We start from the raw sequence: 25,355 nt of genomic DNA, 5'->3' as shown, positions 1-25,355 counted from the left end.
CAGAAAAAACTGGGGCACTGTGAGGATGGTCTGAACAGAGTGGTTTGGGACACCCAGTCTGGGGAGGAGAGACTGGGGTGTTGCCATTTTTCTCCCTATCACCAACAAGGTGGGGCTTCAGGGAATGGACAATGGGCCCACAGTGGAGGCAGGACCCACATACACCAAACCATGCCCCTCTGTGCCTGGTAACTGCTTATCTACTGGAGCAAGACTGACACTGACTGAACCAGATGGCCCCTTCTCCAGACCAGCACTGCCACCGATTCCAAGAAACCATCAGATATCGGTTCAGTGGATTTGCATTTTCTGATTTGATTCTTGGTCAATTATATATATAAATCCATAAAAATATATATTTATTTCTTCCTTTTCTTCCTCTTATTTCTTCCCTTCTCTAGTCTGTTTATTCTGGTTGTTGGTTTGTTTAAGGAGACATTTTTAATTTATTCTTTTTACACCTCTTCTGTATTTACTTCTTCTTTATTTTCCTCTCTCTCTCTCTGTGGATTAAGCCATATAGTTTCTCTGATTTTCTGTTTGGTTAATTTTTTTTCTTTTCTTTTTTCTCATCCCTGTCATTACTCTCTTTGTATGGGATAAGGCTTCTTCCATCCCCCCCACCTTAAAAATGTTTTTTCCAGGGTTACTTCAATGAACAAATCAAAATACACCTCCTCAAAAGAAATTCCAGGAAGAAATGACAGCTAGAGAATTGCTCAAAACAGATATAAACAATATATCTGAGCAAGAATTTAGAACAATAGTCATAAGATTAATAGCTGGGCTTGAAAAAAGTATAGAAGACAGCAGAGATCAAGGAACTAAGAAATAATCATAATGAATTAAAAATGCTGTAAATGAGGTGCAAAATTAACTAGATGCAGTGACAGCAAGCATGGAGGAAGCAGAGGGGAGAATAAGTAAAATAGAAGTTTAAAATTATGGAAGATGATGAAGCCGAGAAAAAGAGAGATAAGAAAATACTAGACCATGAGGGGAGAATTAGAGAACTAAGTGTTTCAATGAAACGTAATAATATCTGTATCACAGGAGTTCCAGAAGAATAAGAAGAGAGAAAAAGGGGCAGAAGGTTTACTTGAACAAATGATAGCTGAGAACTTCCCTAACCTGGAGAAGGAAGCAGACATCCAAATCCAGGAGGCACAGAGAACTCCCTTCAGATTTAACAGGATTAAGTCTTCTCCACAGCATAGCATAGTGAAACTGGCAAAATACAAAGAGAAAGAGGGAATTCTGAAAGCAGTTAGGGACAAACGGGCCTTAACCTACAAAGGTAGACACGTAAGAGTACTAGCAGACCTGTCCATTGAAACTTGGCAGGCCAGAAGGGAGTGGCAGGAAATATTCAATGTGCTGAATAGAAAAAACAGGGAGCCAAGATCCTTTATCCAGCAAGGCTGTCATTCAGAATAGGAAAGATAAAGAATTTCCCAGATGAACAAAAACTGAAGGAGTTCATGACCACTAAACCAGCCCTGCAAAAGATACTAAGGGGGAGTCTGTGAGTGGAACACTGCAAAGACTACAAAGGACCAGAGACATCACCACAAGCATGAAATAACACAGTGACACTAAATCCCTATCTTTGAATAGTAACTCTGAATGTTAAATAAACTAAATGCTCCAATCAAAAGATATAGGGTATCAGAATGGATAAAAAAATGAGACCTATTTATATGCTGTGTACAAGAGACCCATTTTAGACCTGAGGACACCTTCAGATTGAAAGTGAAGGGATGGAGAACCATCTATCATGCTCCTGGAAGTCAAAAGAAAGCTGGAGTAGCCATGCTTATATCAGACAAACTAGATTTTAAAGTAAAGACTGTAGCAAGAGATGAAGAAGGGCATTATATTATATTTACGGGGTCTGATAATCAAGAAGAGCTAACAATTGTAAATATTTATGCCCCCCCCCCACGTTAAATACCCAAATATATTAATCAAACATAAGCAATCTTATTGATAAGAGTATGGTAATTGCAGGGGGCTTTAATACTCCACTTACAACAATGGACAGATAATATAGGCAGAAAATCAATAAAGAAATAGTGGCCTTGAATGATACACTGGACCAGATGGACTTGACAGATATTCAGAACAAAAGCTTTTCATCCAAAAGCAGTAGACTACACATTCTTCTTGAGTGCACATGGAACATTCTCCAAGGTATATCATATACTGGGTCAAAAACATCTCTCAATAAATATAAAAGAATTGAGATCAGACCATGCATATTTTCACATCACAATGGTACAAAATTTGAAATCAACCAGAAGAAAAAATTTGGAAAACTTCCAAATGCATGGAGGTTAAAGAACATCCTACTAAAGAATAAGTGGGTCAACCAGGAAATTAATGAAGAAATTAAAAAAATATATGGAAGCAAATGAAAATGAAAACATGATGGTCCAAACCCTTTGGGATGCAGCAAAGGCAGTCCTTAGAGGAAAATACATTGCAATCCAGGCCTATCTCAAGAAACAAGAAAAATCCCAAATATAAAACCTAACAGCACAACTAAAGGAAATAGAAGAACAGCAAAGAAACCCCAAGGCCAGTAGAAGAAGAGAAATAATAAAGATTAGAGCATAAATAAACAATAGGGACTCCAAAAAAACAACAGAACAGATCAATGAATCTAAGAGCTGGTTTCTTGAAAAAATAAGCAAAATTGATAAACCCCTAGCCAGACTTCTCAAAAAGAGAGAGAACCCAAATAGGTAAAATCACAGATGAAAGAGGACAGATCATAACCAACACCACAGAAATACAAACAATTATTGGAGAATACTATGAAAAATTATATGCTAACAGACTGGACAATCTGGAAGAAATGGACAAATTCTTAGACACCCACACACTACCAAAATCAATTGGGAAGAAATAGAAAATTTGGAAAGACCCATAACCAGTGAAGAAATTGAATTGGTTATCAAAAATCTCCCAACAAATAAAAGTCCTGGCAGATGGCTTCCCAGGGGAATTCTACAAGGCATTTAAAGCAGAGTTAATACCTATCCTTCTCAGGCTGTTCCAAAAAATAGATATGGAAGGAAAAGCTTCCAGACCCATACTACGAAACCAGCACTACCTTGATTTCCAAACAAGACAGAGATCCCACTACAAAGGAGAATTATAGGCCAATGCCCGTGATGAATATGGATGCAAAAATTCTCAACAAGATACTAGCAGATCAAATTCAACAGCATATTAAAAGAATTATTCACCATGATCAAGTGGGATTCATTTCTGGTCTGGATAGCTGGTTTGATATTCACAAATCAATCAATGTGATACATCACATTAATAGAAGAAAGGATAACAACGATGTGATCCTGTCAACAGATGCAGAAAAAGCATTTGACAAAATACAGCATCCTTTCTTAACAAAAACCTTCAAGAAAGTCGGGAGAGAAGGAACATACCTTAACATCATAAAAGCCATATATGAAAAGGCCATGGCTGGTATCATCCTCAATGGGGGAAAAAATGAGAGCTTTCCTCAGGAACAGGACAGGGATGTCCACTTTCACCACTGTTGTTTAACATAGTGTTGGAAGTCCTGGTATCAGCAATCAGACAACAAAATGAAATAAAAAAGCATCTAAATTGGCAAAGAAGAAGTCAAACTTTCACTTTTTGCAGATGACATGCTAGTCTACATGGAAAACCCGAAAGATTCCACTGAAAAGCTGCTAGAACTGATACATAAATTCAGCAAAGTCACAGGATACAAAATCAATATACAGAAATCGGTAGCATTTCTATACATCAATAATGAAACAACAGAAAGAGAAATCAAGAAATTGATCCCATTTTCAATTGCAACAAAAGCCATAAAATACCTGGGAATAAACCTAACCAAAGATGTAAAAGATCTTTATGATGAAAACTTTAGAATAAACTTATGAAAGAAATTGAGGAAGACACAAAGAAATGGAAAAACATCCCATGCTCATGGATTGGAAGAACAAATATTGTTAAAATGTCAATACTACCCAAAACAATCTATACATTCAATGCATTCCCCTCCAAATTACACTGGCATTCTTCTCAAAGCTAGAACAAACAATCCTAAAATTTGTATGGAACCTAAAAGACCCCAAATAACCAAAGTAATGTTGAAAAAGAAAACCAAGTGGGAGGCATCACAATCCTGGATTTTAGCCTCTACTACAAAGCTGTAATCATCAAGACAGTATGGTATTAGCATAAAAACAGACGCATAGATCAATGGAACAGAAAAGAGAACCCAGAATTGGACCCACACATGTATGGCCAACTGATTTTTAACAAAGTAGGAAAGAATATCCAACGGAAAAAAGACAGTCTCTTTAGCAAATGGTGCTGGGAGAATTGGACAGCAACATGCAGAAGAATGAAACTGGACAACTTTCTTACACCATACACAAAAATAAACTCAAAATGGATGAAAGACCTAAATGTGAGACAGGAAACCATCAAAACCCTGGAGGAGAAAGCAACCTCTTTGACTTCGGCTGCAGCAATTTCTTGCTTGACAAGTCTCCAAAGGCAAGGAAAATAGAAGCAAAAATGAACTACTGGGATCTCATCAAGGTAAAAAGTTCCTGCACAGCCAAGAGAACAATCAACAAAACTAAAAGGCAACCGATGGAACGGGAGAAGATATTTGCAAATGACATATCGGATAAAGGGTTAGTAACCAAAATCTAAAAAGAACTTACCAAACTCAACACCTGAAAAACAAATAATTCAGTGAAGAAATGGGCAGAAGATATGAATAGACACTTTTCCAAAGAAGACATCCAGATGGCCAACAGACACATGAAAACATGCTCACCATCACTCATCATCAGGGAAATATAAATCAAAATCACATTGAGATACCACCTCACACCAGTCAGAGTGGCTAAAATTAAGAATTCAGGAAACAGGGGCGCCTGGGTGGCTCAGTCGGTTAAGCGTCCGACTTCGGCTCAGGTCACGATCTCGCGGTCCGTGGGTTCGAGCCCCGCGTCAGGCTCTGGGCTGATGGCTCAGAGCCTGGAGCCTGTTTCCGATTCTGTGTCTCCCTCTCTCTCTGCCCCTCCCCCGTTCATGCTCTGTCTCTCTCTGTCTCAAAAATAAATAAACGTTAAAAAAAATTAAAAAAAAAAAAAAAAAGAATTCAGGAAACAGATGTTGGTGAAGATGTGGAGAAACGGGAACCCTCTTGCACTGTTGGTGGGAATGCAAAGTGGTGCAGTTGCTCTGAAAAACAGTGTGGAGTTTCCTCAAAAAACTAAAAATAGAATTACCCTATGACCCAGCAATAGCACTACTAAATTTATCCAAAGGATACAGGAGTGCTGATTCATAGGGGCACATGTACCCCCAATGTTTATAGCAGTGCTATCAACAATAGCCAAATTATGGAAAGAGCCCAAATGTCCATCAACTGATGAATGGATAAAGAATATGTGGTTTTCAAGAAGCATAAAATACCTAGGAATAAATCTAACCAAAGATGTAAAAGATCTGTATGCTGAAAACTATAGAAAGCTTATGAAGGAAATTGAAGAAGATATAAATAAATGGAAAAACATTCCATGCTTATGGATTGGAAGAATAAATATTGTCAAAATGTCAATACTACCCAAAGCTATCTACACATTCAATGCAATCCCAATCAAAATTGCACCAGCATTCTTCTCAAAACTAGAACAAGCAATCCTAAAATTCATATGGAACCACAAAAAGCCCCGAATAGCCAAAGTAATTTTGAAGAAGAAGACCAAAGCAGGAGGCATCACAACCCCAGACTTTAGCCTCTACTACAAAGCTGTAATCATCAAGACAGCATGGTATTGGCACAAAAACAGACACACAGACCAATGGAATAGAATAGAAACCCCAGAACTAAACCCACAAACATATGGCCAACTAATCTTTGACAAAGCAGGAAAGAATATCCAATGGAAAAAAGACAGTCTCTTTAACAAATGGTGCTGGGAGAACTGGACAGCAACATGCAGAAGAATGAAACTAGACCACTTTCTCACACCATTCACAAAAATAAACTCAAAATGGATAAAGGACCTGAATGTGAGATAGGAAACCATCAAAACCCTAGAGGAGAAATCAGGAAAAGACCTCTCTGACCTCAGCCATAGCAATTTCTTACTTGACACATCCCCAAAGGCAAGGGAATTAAAAGCAAAAATGAACTACTGGGACCTTATAAAGATAAAAAGCTTCTGCACAGCAAAGGAAACAACCAACAAAACTAAAAGGCAACCAACAGAATGGGAAAAGATATTTGCAAATGACATATCGGACAAAGGGCTAGTATCCAAAATCTATAAAGAGCTCACCAAACTCCACCCCCGAAAAACAAATAACCCAGTGAAGAAATGGGCAGAAAACATGAATAGACACTTCTCTAAAGAAGACATCCGGATGGCCAACAGGCACATGAAAAGATGCTCCACGTCGCTCCTCATCAGGGAAATACAAATCAAAACCACACTCAGATATCACCTCACGCCAGTCAGAGTGGCCAAAATGAACAAATCAGGAGACTATAGATGCTGGAAAGGATGTGGAGAAACGGGAACCCTCTTGCACTGTTGGTGGGAATGCAAATTGGTGCAGCCACTCTGGAAAACAGTGTGGAGGTTCCTCAAAAAATTAAAAATAGACCTACCCTATGACCCAGAATAGCACTGCTAGGAATTTACCCAAGGGATACAGGAGTACTGATGCATAGGGGCACTTGTACCCCAATGTTTATAGCAGCACTCTCAACAATAGCCAAATTATGGAAAGAGCCGAAATGTCCATCAATTGATGAATGGATAAAGAAATTGTGGTTTATATATACAATGGAATACTACGTGGCAATGAGAAAGAATGAAATATGGCCCTTTGTAGCAACGGGGATGGAACTGGAGAGTGTGATGCTAAGTGAAATAAGCCATACAGAGAAAGACAGATACCATATGGTTTCACTCTTATGTGGATCCTGAGAAACTTAACAGAAACCCATGAGGGAGGGGAAGGAAAAAAAAAAAAGAGGTTAGAGTGGAAGAGAGCCAAAGCATAAGAGACTCTTGAAAACGGAGAATAAACTGAGGGTTGATGGGGGGTGGGAGGGAGGGGAGGGTGGGTGATGGGTATTGAGGAGGGCACCTTTTGGGATGAGCACTGGGTGTTGTATGGAAACCAGTTTGACAATAAACTTCATATATTGAAAAAAAAAGAATATGTGGTTTATATATACAATGGAATACTACTTGGCAATGAGAAAGAATAAATCCTGCTATTTGCAACAACGTGGATGGAACTGAAGGGTATTATGCTAAGTGAAATAAATCAGTCAGAGAAAGATATCATATGTTTTCATTCATATGTGGAACTTGAGAAACTTAACAGAAGACCATGGGGGAAGGGAAGGGGAAAAAATAGTTTCAAACAGAGGGAGAAAAATCATAAGAGACTCTGAAATACAGAGAACAAACTGAGGGTTGATGGAGTGGGGAGGGGGAAAGGGAAAAATGGGTGATGGGCATTGAGGAGGGCACTTGTTGGGATGAGTACCGGGTGTTGTATGTAAGCAATGAATCATGAGAATCTATCCCTAAAACCAAGAGCACACTGTATACACTGTATGTTAGCCAACTTGTCAATAAATTATATTAAAAAAAACCCTCAAATAATAAAAATAAAAGTTCAAGATTTGGAAATGAAGAGCAGGTCTGTGGGAAGTCAGCCACAGCTGTCCATGACTAGCTGCCTTGCTTCTGAATCCTCAAAGACCAGGCCCCACCCCATCTTCATGCTCTCCCACCTCTAATTATCTTATTCAAATATACTTTCCCACAATGCTATGTCCCACAGTGGTATGATCTCCACAAAATCTCCCTTCTTCCTCATTTTTGTTCTGCATCAACGCTGATGCTGTCCAGGCCATGTTTTCTGAAAGCTTCCCTTCATCACCCTCTTCCATTAAGCCAAGTCTCTTCTACACATGCCAACAGTTGGAAAAAAAAAAGTCTGGAAATTTAGGCCTCACAGCTTGCCTTTATAAGAAACAAGACCTACTCTCCCTGGATGGAAAATCAGGGCCACAGTCCCACAGTGTGGGCTGATTCCACTGTCCAGAGTGGAAAGGGTGAACCATAGGAGGGGAGGCCATGTGGCCCCTGAGAGTTAAAAATAACAGCTCTCAGTTCCCAATGCACCACTCCCCATTGTCTATCCACTGGTAGACCTACTGTGTACTCACCATCTGCATATTCTGCCCTACTTAGCCCCTGAACCAATCTTGAATGCCAGGGATTTCAGCTCTACCGCTCTGTGGGACTTGCTCCCCAAAACCTGGTGATCCCCTGAGTGCAGTACCCAACCTGGCCTGCCTCATCTGCCACTATTGTCCCAGTGTTCTATTCAGAATTTTGACTCACTTCCCCTGACTCTAGAAATGGATCATCATGCTAGGCAGTTGTTCTGAGGACCTACGTAGCTCTGGCAAGCTCAATTCTTGATGGATACAAGTAGGGCCCAATTCAAGATTTGGATTTCTTTAAAGACTGTCACACATAAGATTTGCCCAAATCATAAGTATTCTCTTCAATGAATTATTGCAAAGTGAATATGCCCATGTTATAACCAGGTTAACAAATAGACCACTAATAGCACCCCAGAAGGTCCCCTAGCGTCTCCTCCCAATCTCTACCCACTCAACAGAAACCATTCCTCTGACTTCTAACACCACAGTTGACTTTTGCCTACTTTTGGACTTTATAGAATTGGAATCACACAACATGCATTTTCTGAGCTTGTGTGTCTGGCTTCTTTAATTTCATTAATTCCACAATGCTGAATGACTTACCCTTTCACAAAATTTACAAAATTTTATAATTTTTGTCATTTTACAAAATTCATTTTCACTGCATCTCATTTATCTTCCCTAATGTCATATTGAATGAAAGACCATAAATAAATTTATTTATTCATTCTCCACTTGATGGATATTTGAGTTGTTCCAGGCTTTGGCAAACTGTGGATTTTGTTAAGACTGATCAAAACTCACATGGCAAGGCAAATACCGTGTGATCTCTCTTATATATGGAATCTAAAAAAAAAAATATCTGTCATCTATCTATATCTATAAAATTAAGCTCCTAGATGTAGAGAACAGATTGGTGGTTGCCAGAGGTGGAGGGGTGGGGGTGGGAAAAATGGGTGAACTGGTTTTATTTATTTTTTTGGTTGGTTGGTTTAAACGCATTGAATAAAAGACATAAGAAATTAGAAAATAAAATTTGACGAAGCTCCTGATTTTAAATGGATATATTTACCTTATTTACCAAAAAGGGATGAAATAGAAAAAGCCCACAATTTTGCAGCATATAAATTGGATGGAACAATGAAAAAAATAGTAAATAGTAAATAAGAACAAATGACCTGATGAGTTTTGTTGGGTAAAATGTGTTTCAAGTAAGTTATTCTGAATATTTACATTCTTATATATTTACATTTTACACTAAGAAAAAATCAGAACAAAAACTATCATCCATTTGCTGTATTTTTCTAGATACCCAGTAAAGAGTATTTTCACAATTAAGAATGTTGTACAGATATGAATCAATTTCAAGTCTCAACACTTTTGAGTTTATTAACTCTAAGAAGAAACTTTGAACAAGAATACAGGAAATTAAAAAAAAAAAAAACAAGTCTCCGATGGTCAGGAAGCTCTGAGCACCTCAGATCCTCTTGCCTTCCCCCCCTCATTTTGAGTCTGCCACCATAAATGGTTAGGACACTGCCTGCCACATCTCCTGACTTGAATGCAAATCAAATTTCAAATGTCTCTCTTGTCCTAAAAATGTAAAAAGATTTACGTCTTGGGAACAAATTTTACATGCATTGATCCATTGTTTTTAGCGTTAGGAAACGTATTAGGTGCCTCCTTTGGGGTCTGCCTGGTTGGGGTTCTCTGCCCACCAGGTCTCTTTACCTGCTGTTCCACCCGGGTTACATGGCCTGAGGCTAAAATAACAGGGAGAGAACCCCATAGGTACGCTTTGATTTCCAGGAGTCCCACTCATCTTTCCAATACAGAATGCCAACATTTAGTTTGGAAACCAGAAGACATACTTTGTGTAGGGTGGGGAGAGCATCAGGAGGTGGAGATTAAGGCTCAAGATTAAGACCATTATGTAAACTTTGCCCAAAGTCAACAGTCAGTGACTGCCTGTAGAATGAGTAAGTGAATCCAAGATATGGGATGACACTTTGCATACAAGAGAACAGGTCCTATGTTAGTGTTATCAAACACCAGATGTGGAGCCAGCTTAGTCTTCTGTCTTTGAGAGAGGAGGGAAGAAGCTTTAAGGAGAACGTGGCAGCGGCTCTTTGAGGCAGACCCGCAAAGCTGGAGAAGTAGTGCTCGGGAACCCTGGTCTGAGTGTGGGAAACGAAGGCATGCAAACGTGTGCCCGCATGCAAACGTGTGCCCACATGTTTATCTGTCCAGAGCCCAGACAACATATTTACACATTTGCCTGTGAACTTCCATAGCAGGGCCCTTGCTCACGTGACCATCCGTTATTATTATTTTTTATCACTGCAATTATCCAGTTCACATTTTATCGCTTCTCAGTTTTCCATCTTATTCCCTATTGTGAGATATCCTTTGGTGGGAAACTTCTGGAACTTGCCACAAGGGAACTAGTTTTACATAAAACGACCATCCCATGAGAGCCCAGCAGTTTAGTCAGAACATCATGGCTGTGTGAAAGCTATTAGAAACAATACAGAGACCGATATAAAATGCCCACCTCTGATTACAGATGCCCTCCCTCCCTCCTCTCCCAGGACTCCCAGAGGTGCCACCCGGGGAGAAGTTGGTGAAGACTGTGCTCTGTGAAGATGCATCCAGCAGGAGGCGTGTGCCATGCTGTGAGAGGCAGATGATCCGCAGAGGCTGCGTTTGTCTAAGCTGGAGCGGACCCTGGGATTGGTATCACATATAGGGGCTTCGATAGAAAGCTCTTCTGGCTCCTGCCGCCTGTAAACTGCCACCTGTCCTGCATGTGCCTTTGCACTGGAGTCCCTTTAATAAAGCAGAGCGCTGGGGACACCTGGGTGGCTCAGTCAGCTGAGCATCCGATTTCAGCCGATTTCAGGTCATGATCTCAGGGTTTGTGAGTTTGAGCCCCGCATTGGGATCTCTGCTGTCAGTGCGAGGAGCATGACTCAGATCCTCTGTCTCCTTCTCTCTCTCTGCCTCTCCCACACGCACTCTTTTTCTCAAAAATAAGTGAACGTTAAAAAAAAAAATAAGCAGAGCGCTGAATGCATCCCCATGGCTGGAGGCATTGCTTACACCACTTCCACTCACTGGCTACAGCATCCCAGCAGCATCTCTGACTGGAGGGAGGCTTGTGTTTGCGCAGCCTGCTTAGCTTGAAGACAAGAATAACATGTGGGTGAGTTGCAATCCTCCCCAACAAGGGCACGCTTTGGACAGATGGTGGAAAACGTTGGCCTGATTTTCACGGTAATTAGTTTCTTTTGAGATCATCTATCAACTAATAACGTTTTAAAAAAACACCATAAATTGTGGATTGTGTTTTATATAGCTGCTACACAGAAATCAGTGGTTTTCAATCCAGGATTTCCATTAGGACCACATAAGGAACTTGGTTTTAATTTTTAAGTTTATTTATTTTGAGAGAGAGAGCATGAGCAAGGGAGTGGCAGAGAAAGAAAGGGAAAGAGAAAATCCCAAGCAAGCTTCACTCTGTCAGTGCAGAGTCTGATGCAGGGCTCGAACCTATCAACTGGGAGATCATGACCTGAGCCGAAACCAAGAGTGGGACACTTAACCTCTGAGCTACCAGGTGCCCCTGGAACTTCTTAAAAGTTCTTGGGGGGATGGTTGCTTTGTACGTCCTGGCTCCTCCTGATCGGACCCCTCTCATTTCTAGAGAGAGGGAGAGCAGGAAAGCAAATACTCTTCTGACCTTTTGCAGTCTTGATATTAGTCAGGTTAATCTCTGCACACCACCAAAGTCTTCACACTCTCTCATTTGCTCATTGATCAGTAATTCTATTAGCTCCGTCTGTTTTTGTATCTGGCTCACTACCTCGTTGAGCAAAATATGCTCAGCCTTCTCTGAGATGCAATATTAGATGTACTAACAGCAACCTAAATCAACCCCTCTCCTCTCATCCCACCCTCCCCACCCCCCCGCCGCCCCAGAACAATGTGAACAATGACCTCTGCATATTCCCAATATCCCCTTCTGTCCTGTAGGAAATCCTTTGGTGGAATGGGTGTTGCCACAGCCAGTTGAGAGAGAAGAGGAGCTTGACTTACACCAGGGGAGAGGATAGCTTGGGTGGGTATGTAAAGTAATAAATAATCCTTTTTTTTTTTTTTAAGGCTCATGGGGATAGCTAGATCTGCTTGAGCATTCATTTATTCATTCATCAAACACTGATCTCCCTTACTTCTTTTGTACCATTGTTCAAATGTCACATTAGCAAGGTTTGCACTGACCACAATCTTTAAATTGCAATCCATCTCCAGCACTGCTCTGTATTCTTCATTCCCTGGTCCCGCTTAATTGTTTTCCATGGCACTTAACATCATATGACCTATGATATTTTTTCCTTAGCTATTTGTCAATAGTGTGTCTCCCTCCACTAATGTGTATACTCCATGAGAGAAGAGATTATGCAGGATGGTGCCTAGGACAGTGGCCTATATCCCAATGATCTGAGAATGTCCAGTTTTTTGGTATGTTTTGAAAAACATACTTGCAATGTCTTACTGAAATAATGTCTGCCCCTTTCAGACATTATTATTATGTCTCCCCTAAAAGCATAGCTTACTAGCAACCAGCTCACCCATGGCGTCGGAACCATCCATTTCTCTTCCCTTCATTGTGTTTACGAGCAGGGATTTTGGAGCCAGAACATCTGGGTTGGAATCCTGTTTCTGCCACTGACGAGATGTGTGTTCACAGGCAACTTACTTAACTTCTTTGTGCCTTAGTTTCCTCTTCTGTAAAATGGGAATAATACTAGGACCGACTTCATAAAGCTGTTATGAAGATCAGATGAGTCACTTTTGGCAATGAGCTTAAAACAGTGCCAGCCTATAATGAGGACTAGCTAATCCCTGTATTTCCCTGGGGCTGATGGCTTCTCCCTCCTAACTGTCTCTAACCCAAGAACTTTCCACCACAGAAGGAGGGAGGTACAGTGGTTTCGTCTCCATGAAAAGTGTTGCATTTAGAACTTCAATGGAGGTAGTGGGAGTATAAGCAGACTGGATTATAATCCTCAAATACTTTCTCTCTCACAGTCACAGGATTGCATATTGCCATCCATTGTCATTGAACATAATCCTATATCCTGTGGGAGGAACACACATCCCATTTCAATGCCATGTGGAAAGCTTTGGTCAATGGAATGTGAATGGTTGTAATTGTTTTTGCTGTGTGAACAGAAGTCTTAAACAATTGCATGATTTGGCTTAGGCCTTCTTGTTCTTGTTCTCCACATGCCCTCAGGATGTCCCAGATAGTGGCTACTCCCTTAGTCTGGGTTCTAGAATGAGAAGACAGGTGGAACCTAGATAAGCCTAGCAGAGTCCATCCCATCCTAGCACAGCCACTGCCAGCCCACAGTGGATCCTCTGTTTTTACATAAAGTGAGCAAAAAGCAAATGTTGTTGTAAGCCACTGAAATAGTACTGTATGTTATCACTACAAAACTGACTAACACAGGGCAGGAGAGTAGGAGGAGAATATGTTTTGCAAGACTGTTCAAACAAGATTATTTTTTCAGAGAGGAACCTTTGTGTGTGTTATATACGTGTGTGTGAATGTGCTATTCACCCACACACAAAACTTTATTTTGCCATAAAAAATCACTATTATATTGGTAACAACCTTGTCTATTATATATACATACATATATATATATATATATATATGTATATATATATAAAATTTTTTTTTGAGAGCGGTTGCAAGTGAGTGAGGGGCAGAGAGAGAGGGATAGAATCCCATGCAGGCTCTGCACTGTCAGCGCAGAGGTCAGACTGGGGCTCAAGCTCACCCGAAGCAGGGCTCAAACTCATGAACGGTGAGGTCATGACCTGAGCCAAAGTCAGATGCTTAACTACTGAGCCACCCAGGTGCCCCTATTATATACATTTTAATTTCTAGAAACCTGGGCTTGGGAAGTAAGAACAGAAATTAAAGTTAAAATAAAAAATAAATTATTGCCCTAGTGGCATTGGCTTCCTGCCTCCCTGCTTATTTGTCTCAGGAGAAAACGGACAGCAGAAGTTCTAGAATTTTGGATATGAAAGGAAAAAGGGCTTGAAAAGATTCGGACCCAACCTCTCACTTTTCTATATGGGGCAACTGAGGCTTGGAAAGATGAAATGCATTGGTCAAGTGCCTGATGGGAGAATCTTTAAAGCATTGACAGTAGGCTGTGTGCATACCTGAGAAAGTTAACATGCCTAAGAAGAAATTCTCAAGAATGTGTGAAAGCATTTTTCCTCTTTATTTACTTTTCCCTACCATCTCAGAATCCTGGAAGACCATTCCCAGGAATGATAAAAACTTCTGCTGTCCATCAGAAATTTGATTCTCCTTTTCTTTCTGGGCACATAGTTAAAGATCACCTCATTGAAGCCCTTGTAATTAGGTGGGATCAGGTGACTGAGTTGTGGCATCTGAAAGTGAGCAGAAGTGATGTACTTCTAATCTGGTCCTGGTATTTAAAACTTTCCACACATTCTCACTTGCTCATTCATTCTCTCTCTTTCTCTCACCCATTACTGGCCAGAGGAAGATGAAATTAAGGACTTAAAGGTCCTAAGAGCCAAGCATAGCCAATAGATGGAAGGATCCTGCATCCCCTGCTGATGCCCAATGAACTGTGACTTGGGTGACAAGTAAACCCTTGGTTATTAAGCTTCCAAGATACAAAGAGGCTGGGCATTGTAGTGACTGAGATGGCAGCTACTATATTTAACCAAGCAGCAGGCCTACAAATAAGTGGGAAATCTCTGACATCTGGCCTACGGCTGATCCATCATGAATACCACCATCAAAGTCTCAGAGTAACCTGTCTTGCTTCCTCTACATTTTTAGCTCCCTCACACCGTCACATTTGTATGTTCACAGGTGTTCAACAGCACTTGTTGGATGACTGACCAAATAGTTTATAAGGCCACATATAATACGTTATTTAATTCACAGAGCCACTGAAAAAGCACTTGACCTTGAGCTCTGCAACATGTTCTTCCCATTAATCAACAAGCCCTTCCCATTACTGAGAGATATGAGACCCTACTGATTCTTCCAATGAAGCTGTTCATGTGTATTAATTTGAACTCAAAGACGGATGGGTAACAAAGCTAACAAAGATGTGGTTGCTTTCTAAGTGAGCTTTGAATACTGATGCGTTTCTGTATCCCAAAGTAAGACAGCTGCACTTAGAAAAATCTGCTGAAATATGCTTAACATCTCAAGAAGCAAGTGCCATTGTCAATCTTAAAAGGATCTCTCCATGTATTTCTTAATAAGTTTCCCATACCATTAGCATAACAAACAGTAGGTCTAGCTCTCCATTGGTTGCTAGGCTTCCTGTACCAACGTATTTGCTCACAGAGGTAGAGTGGGCCTGTGCAAATATCTGCATACCTGGCCACCATGACCTTGGCCTGGCAGAACCTGGTAAGTCATTGCTGACTCACCGCTTTACAATAGTAACATCACCTCACGGCACAACATATAATTGATGTTATGTCTTCCAGACAGCCCTCTCTGAGACCACCAAAGGGAAAGAAAAGATTAAGAAGTCAATATTCAAAAAGTTAGTCAATCTCTCATTTTCTTTGTAACACTCTTCTTGGAAGATTATCCACAATGATTGTCATCCTTGGCCTGGCAGACATCCTATTGTTGCATTCCCATGCTTCTCAACTCGCCATTAGAGACAGAAATAAATTTTAATATTACCACAAGAACAACATGATTTGAAAGGGAAGTTTGCTGCTTTGCTGACACTCAAAGTTATGTTAACGGCCAATTTATTTACAAGTCAAAATATAAATGGCTTGGATGTTTTCCATGGGTTTGCCTAAGCAGAGGGGCTGATAAACACCTGGATTTCTGGAATGCATTTCTGAAGACTGCCTAAAAGACCCCATTATAATCCAGCCTTTTCTTTGAACCTCTGTGAATGTCTGCTGGTGGGAATGCAAACTGGTGCAGCCACTCTGGAAAAGTCTGGAGGTTCCTCAAAAAATTAAAAATAGAACTACCCTGCAACCCAGCAATTGCACTACTAGGTATTTATCCAAGGGATACAGGTATGTTGTTTTGAAGGGACACATGCACCTCCATCTTTATAGCAGCACTACCAACAATAGCCAAAGTATGGAAAGAGCTCAAATGTCCACCTATGGATGAATGGATAAAGAAAATGTGGTGTATATATATATGTATATATATATATATATATACACACACACACATACATACACAATGGAGTATTACTTGGAAATCAAAAAAGAATGAAATACTGCCATTTGCAACTACGTGGATGGAACTGGAGGGTATTATGCTAAGTGAAATTGGTCCCAGAAAGACAAAAATCCTATGACTTCACTCATATGAGGACTTTAAGAGACAAAACAGATGAACATAAGGGAAGGGAAACAAAAATAATATAAAAACAGGGAGGGGGACAAAACAGAAGAGACTCATAAATATGGAGAACAAACTGAGGGTTACTGGCAGGGTTGTGGGGGGGGAGATGGGCTAAATGGGTAAGGGGCATTAAGGAGTCTACTCCTGAAATCATTGTTTCACTATATGCTAACTAATTTGGATGTAAATTTTAAAAAACAAAAAATAAAATTAAAAACAAACAACAAAAAAAGTTATTACTTTTATAATTGAGGGGGGGAAGTCTCAGTAAAAAATTTTAATACCACAAAAACAATCTCCTAATAAAAACCTGTCCTTTCATGGTGTAAATACATGGAAAAGGTCCCCACTTGGGGAATACAGAAATGGCTTATTTGCATTGTGGCAAAAGTTTCAGCAGCTGCTGACAGCCAATCTCCCTGTGTTAGTGTGTGTGGTTGAGCATGAGCCCCGTCTCCCACCAAACAGTAAAGAGTGATTGCAATAGTTCTTTTTTTTTCAACTTTTTGAAAATGTTTATTTATTTTTGAGAGAGAGAGAGAGAGAGACAGAGAGAGAGAGAGACCCTGTACTGGTGCATGTGTGAGTAGGAGAGGGGCAGAGAGAGAGAGAATCTCAAGCAGGCTCCATGCTCAGCACAGAGCCTCATGAGGGGCTCTATCTCATGATCCTGGGACCATGACCTGAGCCAATATCAAGAGTCAGATGCTCAACTGATGGAGCCATCCAGGCACCTCACAATAGTTCCTGATGTCCCACAGCCTGTTCCTTTGTTTTTAAGAATTCTCTCCACTTCTCTGAATTCCATTACTGTGTCCACCTGAGGGTTATTTAAAATACCCAGGGATATTTTATTTGCCATTAAGCTTCTGACAAGTTGTTGAAAGGCAATTTCATGGGAAAACTCTTTCAGAGCCTCAGAGAAGGGTGGGGTCATCTTATTCAGGTGGTTTAAGAAGTTCAGTAAGGTTCTCTCAGAAGCTGGGCACTTGTTTTACCTTGGCCCCTCAGCTTCTGGTCATCCTTGGTATATAAAGTAGGAGGATCTGGAAGTTCAAAGGATGGTGGGGAGGTGGGGCAGCAAATGGGTGCAAGGGTTAAAGCCCCACCTCCTTGCCTGTTGTCAGAAAGTCAGAGCATCTCTGCCACCTCTTGAAACCACTACCAGTCCCCAAGTCCCCTTATCTCCCCTCACTTTGGTCCATCTCTTATACAAGCACATCCCATCTCTACTGGATTAAATCAACCCTTCTCAGTCATGTACAATATGTTCTTTCAAACATGCTTCTTCATTCAAAACATGTGAGCTACTGATGCAGCAAGATAATTACTTGTCTCTCTTAGCGGCTTATATTCACTCTTTTTTCTTCTTTCCCCTTTACTCAGCTTCCCTCAGAAGAAGCCCTTTCTTAACAAAAATTCACTTGTCCAATCAAAGATGTAATGGCCAAGGTCCTTGAATTAGGCTGGGATTGGGGGTGGAACAATAAATACTCGCAGGACAGACCCAGTAAGTGAGAATGGGGAGGAAGAAGGAAAACCAAAATTCAGCCCTTTTTAATGCATTTTCAGAAAAAGGCAGGGTATACCTAGTGTAGTGGCTAGAACACTCACCCATCCATTTATCCATCCACCCATCCACTCATCAATCCATCTTTCAACAAATATTCACTGAGCATCTATGGTGCAACAGGCATGGGCAGGGCCCTGAGAACATGGTGTTTTGCTCAAACAACCCCCTTAGTACTTAGTCTGGTAGTGGAGAGAAGCTAGTAAAACACTTACATGTACTTGACACAAGTATTAAGGGAGTTCTGCAGGTGCCATTCAAGCCAACAGTGGGAAGATGTGACCTGGTGGAGGAAACAGGGGCTTCTCTGGGGAGGTTGCTTCAGGGATGAGGGGTAGAAAGCCCCTCCTTCCTATCCACAGCTCTGGGTATAACTGGGCATGGCAGACACTGCTGGTTACATTTTCCCCTTTGCTTTTGTCTCTTGCTTCAAAAGGAGCCCACAGAATCCAGGGGCCATACAATGAAGGAAGCAGGACCCAAAGCTGACCCCAGTGACTCCTTTATTTGCAAGTGTCAACATAGAGAGCTTTGTGATGGAGTAGATGTATATTTGGTTAGGTTTGGGCCTTTGGCAAAGGATATCCAGTTTTCCTTTGGTCCCCCTTCATTTCCCCTTTGGAATTTTGTTCCTTGTACTCTTTCCTATCCCTCCCTACACAACTGGTAATTTTAGGCTTCTTCTCCAGAACCTCCTTTCCAGAACTCCCCATTGCCAGTAACAGCCTCAGGCTAGAGGAGTATGTGGCTATTGAGCATTTGAAATGTAGCCAGTGTGACTGAGGAACTGAGTTTTAAAAGTTATTTTCAAAGAATTTACATGTAAATTGCTGCATGTGGCTAATGGCTAGTGTACTGGACACAGTGGGGCTGGAGTTCAATACCTCCATCACTGCAATCAGGTCAGAGTTGTGCAGATGGGAGCTTGGGAAAAGGCTGGATGTGGGAGAGATGGAATGGGGAGAGCCCAGAGGATGCCAAGCTCTTGCAAAAGAACCTGGCATGCCAGTCAGAGTGACGTTCTGTTCCACCCTTGGGAGGAGGTTGCTAGGGAGAGCTTGTTAGGGAGTGATCACATTGGGACAAGACTGAAGGGTTAATAATTAAGGTAAAGAGACCAAAAACCAGATTAAAGGCCATAAAATGGACTGTGGCACTTTTGGTGGAATCCTGGCCAGGAACTGCAATCTCTCTTTTAGAGAGATTTTTCTCCCTGGATTCCTTTAAGAACATTGCTTTCTGGATGTTCTTCTCACCCTGAAACTGAGCCGTATTTCTGCTTTTCTTGGACAACCGTGCAACTGTTCTTAGATTCTTGCCTGTGTTTTCAGAGATACTCATGGGTAGCAGAGGTAGCCTTTCAAACCAAACACTCAGTGGGATAAATGATGGAGGATAAAGAGAGGTGGGTGTGGGGGACGGAGAACAGCCAGGGAAAAAAGAGTCATGCTTGGAGATGAGCAGGAAGACTGTATTCCAATACTTGTACTTCGGGATTTATTCTTGGGGCCTTGGTTCACCACGTGGTACCATGGGTAGATCTGCGGCCACAGCCTCACTTGCTCTACACTCTTTGAGGAATGGAAAAAGGGATTTCCCATCAAACCACTGCCAAGAATGGGTTTCTACTTGTTGAAAAATATCAAACTTTATGAAATCACTGGAGATCACTAAATCTTTAGTGCAATAATGTGGTCTATAAAATAAAAAATAGCAGCCAAATCCCCCTGGTGCTTTGCAACACAGTTAAGACTACACAGTGCTTTTTCTGGATCTCTTTGCCCTCATGAATGGAAGGGCTACTCACATTATTCAGCGCTACCCTGTTCTCCTTTGCTTGTGTTTCACTCAAACAAATCCTATGAGGCATTTGGCATCAAGGGGCAGAAACCCAGAAAGTAGAAACACATAGAGGCTGGTTGTCTGGCTAGGTTGATTCACCAGCTGCAATGTCATCACATACTCCTGGGCAGGGTACATTATGGCATAGGGTCCTGTTGTGCCACAGCATTCATTCTGACAACTCATGGCGGTCCTTCTGCAAGTCTTTGTTAATTTTATTCCAGATACTATGAATTTCAGTCCATTTGTATGAAAAGCAGAAGTTCTTGCTGGGCTGAGGTAACTTACAGTGGTGGTTCTCCATGGGGCAGATTGTGCTTCCCCCTGCCCCTACCCAGGGGACATTTGGTAATGTCTAGAAGTGTTATTTTATTATCATCACTAGGGGGGACATTTTGTCCTCCCTGGAACCTTAGGGAATAACTGGGGACATTGTTGATTGTTACAAGCAGGGTGGGGTTGGTGTCCTAATGGCATCTAGAGGTTAGGGATGCTGCTGAGATCTCAGGGATGAGCAGAACAGCCTCCATGACAAAGAATTATCTGCCCCAGAATTTTAACAGTGCTCAAGTTGAGAACTTCTGGCCCAAATGGAAAGCTCAGGCTTGGTTTTTGACAGTGAAGTGCCATATGACCTTCAAAGGGCTATCACTTTTTCAATGTTGGAAAACTAGTAAATATCCTGAGGTGGTCTCAGGAAATCCTAGGACAATTTTGGCCACAAGTTTCTTCTACCAATGGCCCAGTCAGTTTCACATCTTCAAGAGTCTTTAACTTCCTCTGAAAGACAAGAGTGAATTCTCAGGGTTACACAGTCACGTTGGTCTCAATGGGTCTAGATCCCATTTTACTGTAGTAGATACAGAGGCAAGCCATATGGCTTGATTTCTCCATATGTAAAATGGAGTCTTAATACTTCATATGATGGATTTGTCTGCTGGGCCTGGTATCCTAAGGAGATGGAATAAGGGCATGGTATTTGAATTGGGATGAAGAGGGGAAATGTGAGTTAAATACTTCTACCAAATTCCGATGCCAAAATGGCAATAAAGTATTGTAGGTGGGGAGAGGCAACCAGTAGCTTGTGAGATCCAAGCCAGCAGATTGTGCCTGGGACTCAGGGGACCATTGGGCCATGAAATGATTTCCCTTGCTAATGGTAGATGGAGAAGATCCAGGGCCTGGCACATATGAGTCTTTCCATGAGGTCTGTCATTGAGGTGGGAGGGAGGAGACATGCAGCAGTGACAGTATTAGGGGACTAAGAGGGGCACAGAAAGCTATGGCAAGAATTTATGTAGAGCTGCTTGGGAAAACAAGAATAATATTTCTTTTCCTGATTTTGAAAGTAACACAGTTATTGTTGAAAATCTCTCAAGTATAGAAAACAGAAGAAGAAAATAAAAATCTCTCATAAAAGATATGAGATTTTTGGTATATACCTTTAGAAAAAGAGAAGGTTTCTCTGAGCAGGACAGGCTCAGAAGATTAAAGGGTCTTTGAGAACAGCAGCATGAAACCATGTAGATGATGACTGTTTTGGAATTATTTGCTCTGTGAGCCAAGATACGTGAGTCCCTGCCCTGGTTGAAATGGACAGCAGGACCGATGGGTGATGTGACAGAAGGACACGTGATCAAGTTCCCCTTACCTTCAGGGTTCATGTGGAAACCTTCCTTAGTTTTCACCTCCATGAATAGAAGAGTTCTTTAGCTGAAAGAGAAAATGACTCATCTTAGTTTGAGGATGACAGAAGAGGAGACATCATTTCTGACTCAATCTATGGCCCCAGCTTGACCACCATCACTGCACTTCAGTGACAGATGACAGCCCTAGTTTTTTGCAATTCGTTTTTTGGCAACTTTATTATGAAGTAATTTGAAACGTACAGAAAAGTTGCAAAAATCATAAAAAAGTAAAAGCCCATAAACCTTTCACTCAGATACCCTAACAGTTAAATATTTTACATTTAACTTATTCTTTTGTCTCCGCATACACAAATTATTACTTTTTCTGAATCACTTGAGAATAAGTTGCAGTCATGAGGCCCCTTTTTAAAAAGTTTTTAAAAGTTATTTGTTTCTTTTGAGAGAGAAAGAGAGAGAGCAGGGCAGAGAGAGAGAAAGAGAGAGAGAGAGAGAGAGAATCCCAAGCAGGCTCTGCACCATCAGTGCAGAGCCCAACATGGGGCTCAAATTCGTGAACTGTGAGATCATCACCTGAGCTGCATGAAATCAAGAGTCAGATGCTTGACCAAGTGAGCCAGCCAGGCACCTCAGTCATGGTGCCGCTTAACCCCTAAATATGTCAGTGTGTTTTCCCAAGAATAAGGGTATTCTCTTACCTTAACAGTGTAATGATTAAAATCAGAAAATTGACACTGATACAGCACCACTATCTAATCTTTAGGTCTTACTCAAACTTTGACAGTCATCCTAATTGGGATAGGTTTTATGAAATTTGGTCCTAGAGACCTTGAGTAAAATTTTTTTTTTTTAATTTTTTTTTTCAACGTTTATTTATTTTTGGGACAGAGAGAGACAGAGCATGAACGGGGGAGGGGCAGAGAGAGAGGGAGACACAGAATCGGAAACAGGCTCCAGGCTCTGAGCCATCAGCCCAGAGCCTGACGCGGGGCTCGAACTCACGGACCGCGAGATCGTGACCTGGCTGAAGTCGGACGCTTAACCGACTGCGCCACCCAGGCGCCCCTTGAGTAAAATTTATTCACAAGTCCCATCACAGCCATGGCTGACTTTGGGCATTTGGCCACTCCAACATGAAGCTCAGGTTTGATTCTATCTCATGGAACACAGGAGCACTGGCAGAAGAATGCTTTTCAAAGTGTGACTAACTTTTGGTGAGGACAAAGTTGATCATTGGGCTGTCAGGTATGGGCTTGTCCCACTTAGACTATGCCCATCACAGATCACGGTTCCCACCTTGCTCCTTCCAATATATCTGGCCCTGGGTTTTATATAGGACATTTTAAACTCTGGAAACTGACTGGCCTCAGTCTGTGGGGCACAAGGTGACAACTGCTAGTTGTACCACTGTGAGAACAAAAACGATTTCAGGACTTGGATACAAAATTGGCCCATACGTGTCTGCACTTAACTTTTTAAAATTTGCTTTGGTGTGTGGACAGCAATTCCTAATTTAGTGCCCGACCCTGTCTTGCACGTTCCTTGATAAAGTAGTCTAGCTAGAGTAGCAGACCAAATAATGCCTTCAAATAATTTTTATGTCTTCAAAATTCAGAACCCTTAGGAATATCCTTCGAGGAATTAAGTGCTGAATACTCTCCATGCTGATTCAGCTGATGGAGGAGGACATGACAAGCGGGCCACTGAGGATCTCTCTCACACACACCCCACTATCTCAACATTACTGATACTACCAAAATGAATGGAGAGCCCAGACATCTTTGCAATAGAAGGCTATGATGTGACGAAGGCCACCTGAACATCAAACAGCCAGCCCCAAGGCACTTGATAATGAGGTGTCTGGTGAATCCAGAGTCTGTAACACAAATGTCTGGGGCAGCTTTCTCGAAAGCCACCAATTTCTCTCCATGTAGTACAGTGATGCTGAATTTTTCTTTTCCTTTTTTTTTTTAAGATTTTATTTTTAAGTAATCTTTATAACAAATGTGGGGTTTGAACTTACAACCTTGATATCAAGAGTTTCATGCTGTACCAACTGAGCCAGTCAGGCACCACTGGTTTTCATTTATAAAACTCTGAACATTCTAGAATGCATTTAAAATTCTGAGAATAATTTCAGGACTTACTGCCCTCTTTTTGATAATGTCCTAGGTCTGTTCAGAAGGATCCAGACTCTTTTTACACTCTTGCAGGAAGCCCTAAGTGGTCAGCTGAGGCTAGGGAAGGTGCAGAGGGAGTGGAGCACAGGACAAAGGCTCCATTGGGGGTAGAAAATCTGGAATGCCAAGCAGTACCAGTGATAGTTCTGAGGCAAGAGGGCATAAAGGAGATCACTGTCTTCCCACTCATTTTGCAGTTCAACAAACATTAATTGAACAACAGACCTTGGGCTCACTTGATTCATTCATCTGTTTACTCATTCAGCATTTATTAAGTACCTGGCACATCATTTAGCTTTTGTCATTCTCTGCCCCAACTTCTGCATATACTCAGTCTTGCTCTGTGCCCTATGGGGGCACACCCTATGGGGGGTGACTTGGGTGGCCTCTTGCCCTTTAGCTTCAGGTTGGGCTCCATCCATGGCAGCAGAGGGTGGGGGAAGAGCACATCAGGGAAATATTTCCCTCCCTCCCCGCCTTCCTCGTAGCTTAGTTCTGGCAGTGGTTGTGTCTCTACCCCCGCAGCTCCAGTTGGGCAGCCCTTCTTCCATGGCTCCAGCTTTCACGAGTCCCAACAAAATCCTTCCCTCCCTATTCACCTTTATGGAGAAAGGGTGGTGACAAATTCCCTTGTTAGTTCTCTCAACCTTGCCCACAGGTATGTCAATGGTCTCTTTATTATATTTTCTTAAAAAACACTAGCTTGAGTAGAACATCTTCTTCCTGTCTGACCCTGACCAATACAGCCCTTTAATATATGCTAAATTGTTTTCTGATTTCTCTGGACAGGCTGGAAAGATGGAAAGTTTTGTGCATAGTTTCTAACACTATGCTACACCACTGCAAGGTGGGGATGCATAACTTAACAGAAGCTCCTGGGGAAAATAATCTCAGAAATGGAGTCCTTTATACACTCTAGTATTCTGTGTTAGTCAAAAGCCAATCTAATCTCTGGCCACATAAATTAGAAGTACAGTGTCCAGGACAAGGGAGGTGATATTGAGCCTTCATTAGCTCCTACCCAGAGATCTAGGCACAGTTCTAGGCTTCCCACTTTAAGTGAAGACATATTAATTGTTTCAAGGTCTGCCATATACAGCAGAGATCAAAGAGGCCATAAGTTCTCTATTGCAACTAGTCTGTTACTGTGCAAAAGCAGCCACAGACAACAGATAAACCAATAGGCTTGGCTGTGTTCCAAAAAACTTTATTTACAAAAACAAACAAGTAGCTGGATTTGCCTGTAGGCCTTACTTAGCTAACCTCTGATGTATAAAGGAAAAAAAAATTTTCTGGGTGTGTCCAGAAGGCAGAAGTTGGATCAATGTATAGAAATTCCAGAAAGGCAGGTTTTTTTTTTTAAGATTTAAAAAATTTT

The 25,355-nt window shown here is 41.3% G+C and overlaps 1 protein-coding gene across 2 annotated transcripts in view; it reads right to left on the bottom strand.

The window, feature by feature from the left end:
• Positions 1-25,355, bottom strand: part of PRLR (prolactin receptor) — a 162,434-nt gene that overhangs the window by 20,809 nt on the left and 116,270 nt on the right. For both annotated transcript variants that reach the window (XM_030331478.2, XM_030331501.1), the window contains exon 2: positions 21,803-21,864. The gene's annotated coding sequence lies outside the window, so the exon portion shown is untranslated. The remainder of the gene's footprint in view (positions 1-21,802; positions 21,865-25,355) is intronic.

The sequence above is a fragment of the Lynx canadensis genome, chromosome A1 (genome assembly GCF_007474595.2).
Source record: "Lynx canadensis isolate LIC74 chromosome A1, mLynCan4.pri.v2, whole genome shotgun sequence".
Lineage (NCBI taxonomy): Eukaryota > Metazoa > Chordata > Mammalia > Carnivora > Felidae > Lynx > Lynx canadensis.
The sequence above is the reverse complement of the archived record's forward strand: the minus strand, read 5'-3'. Positions and strand labels throughout refer to the sequence as shown.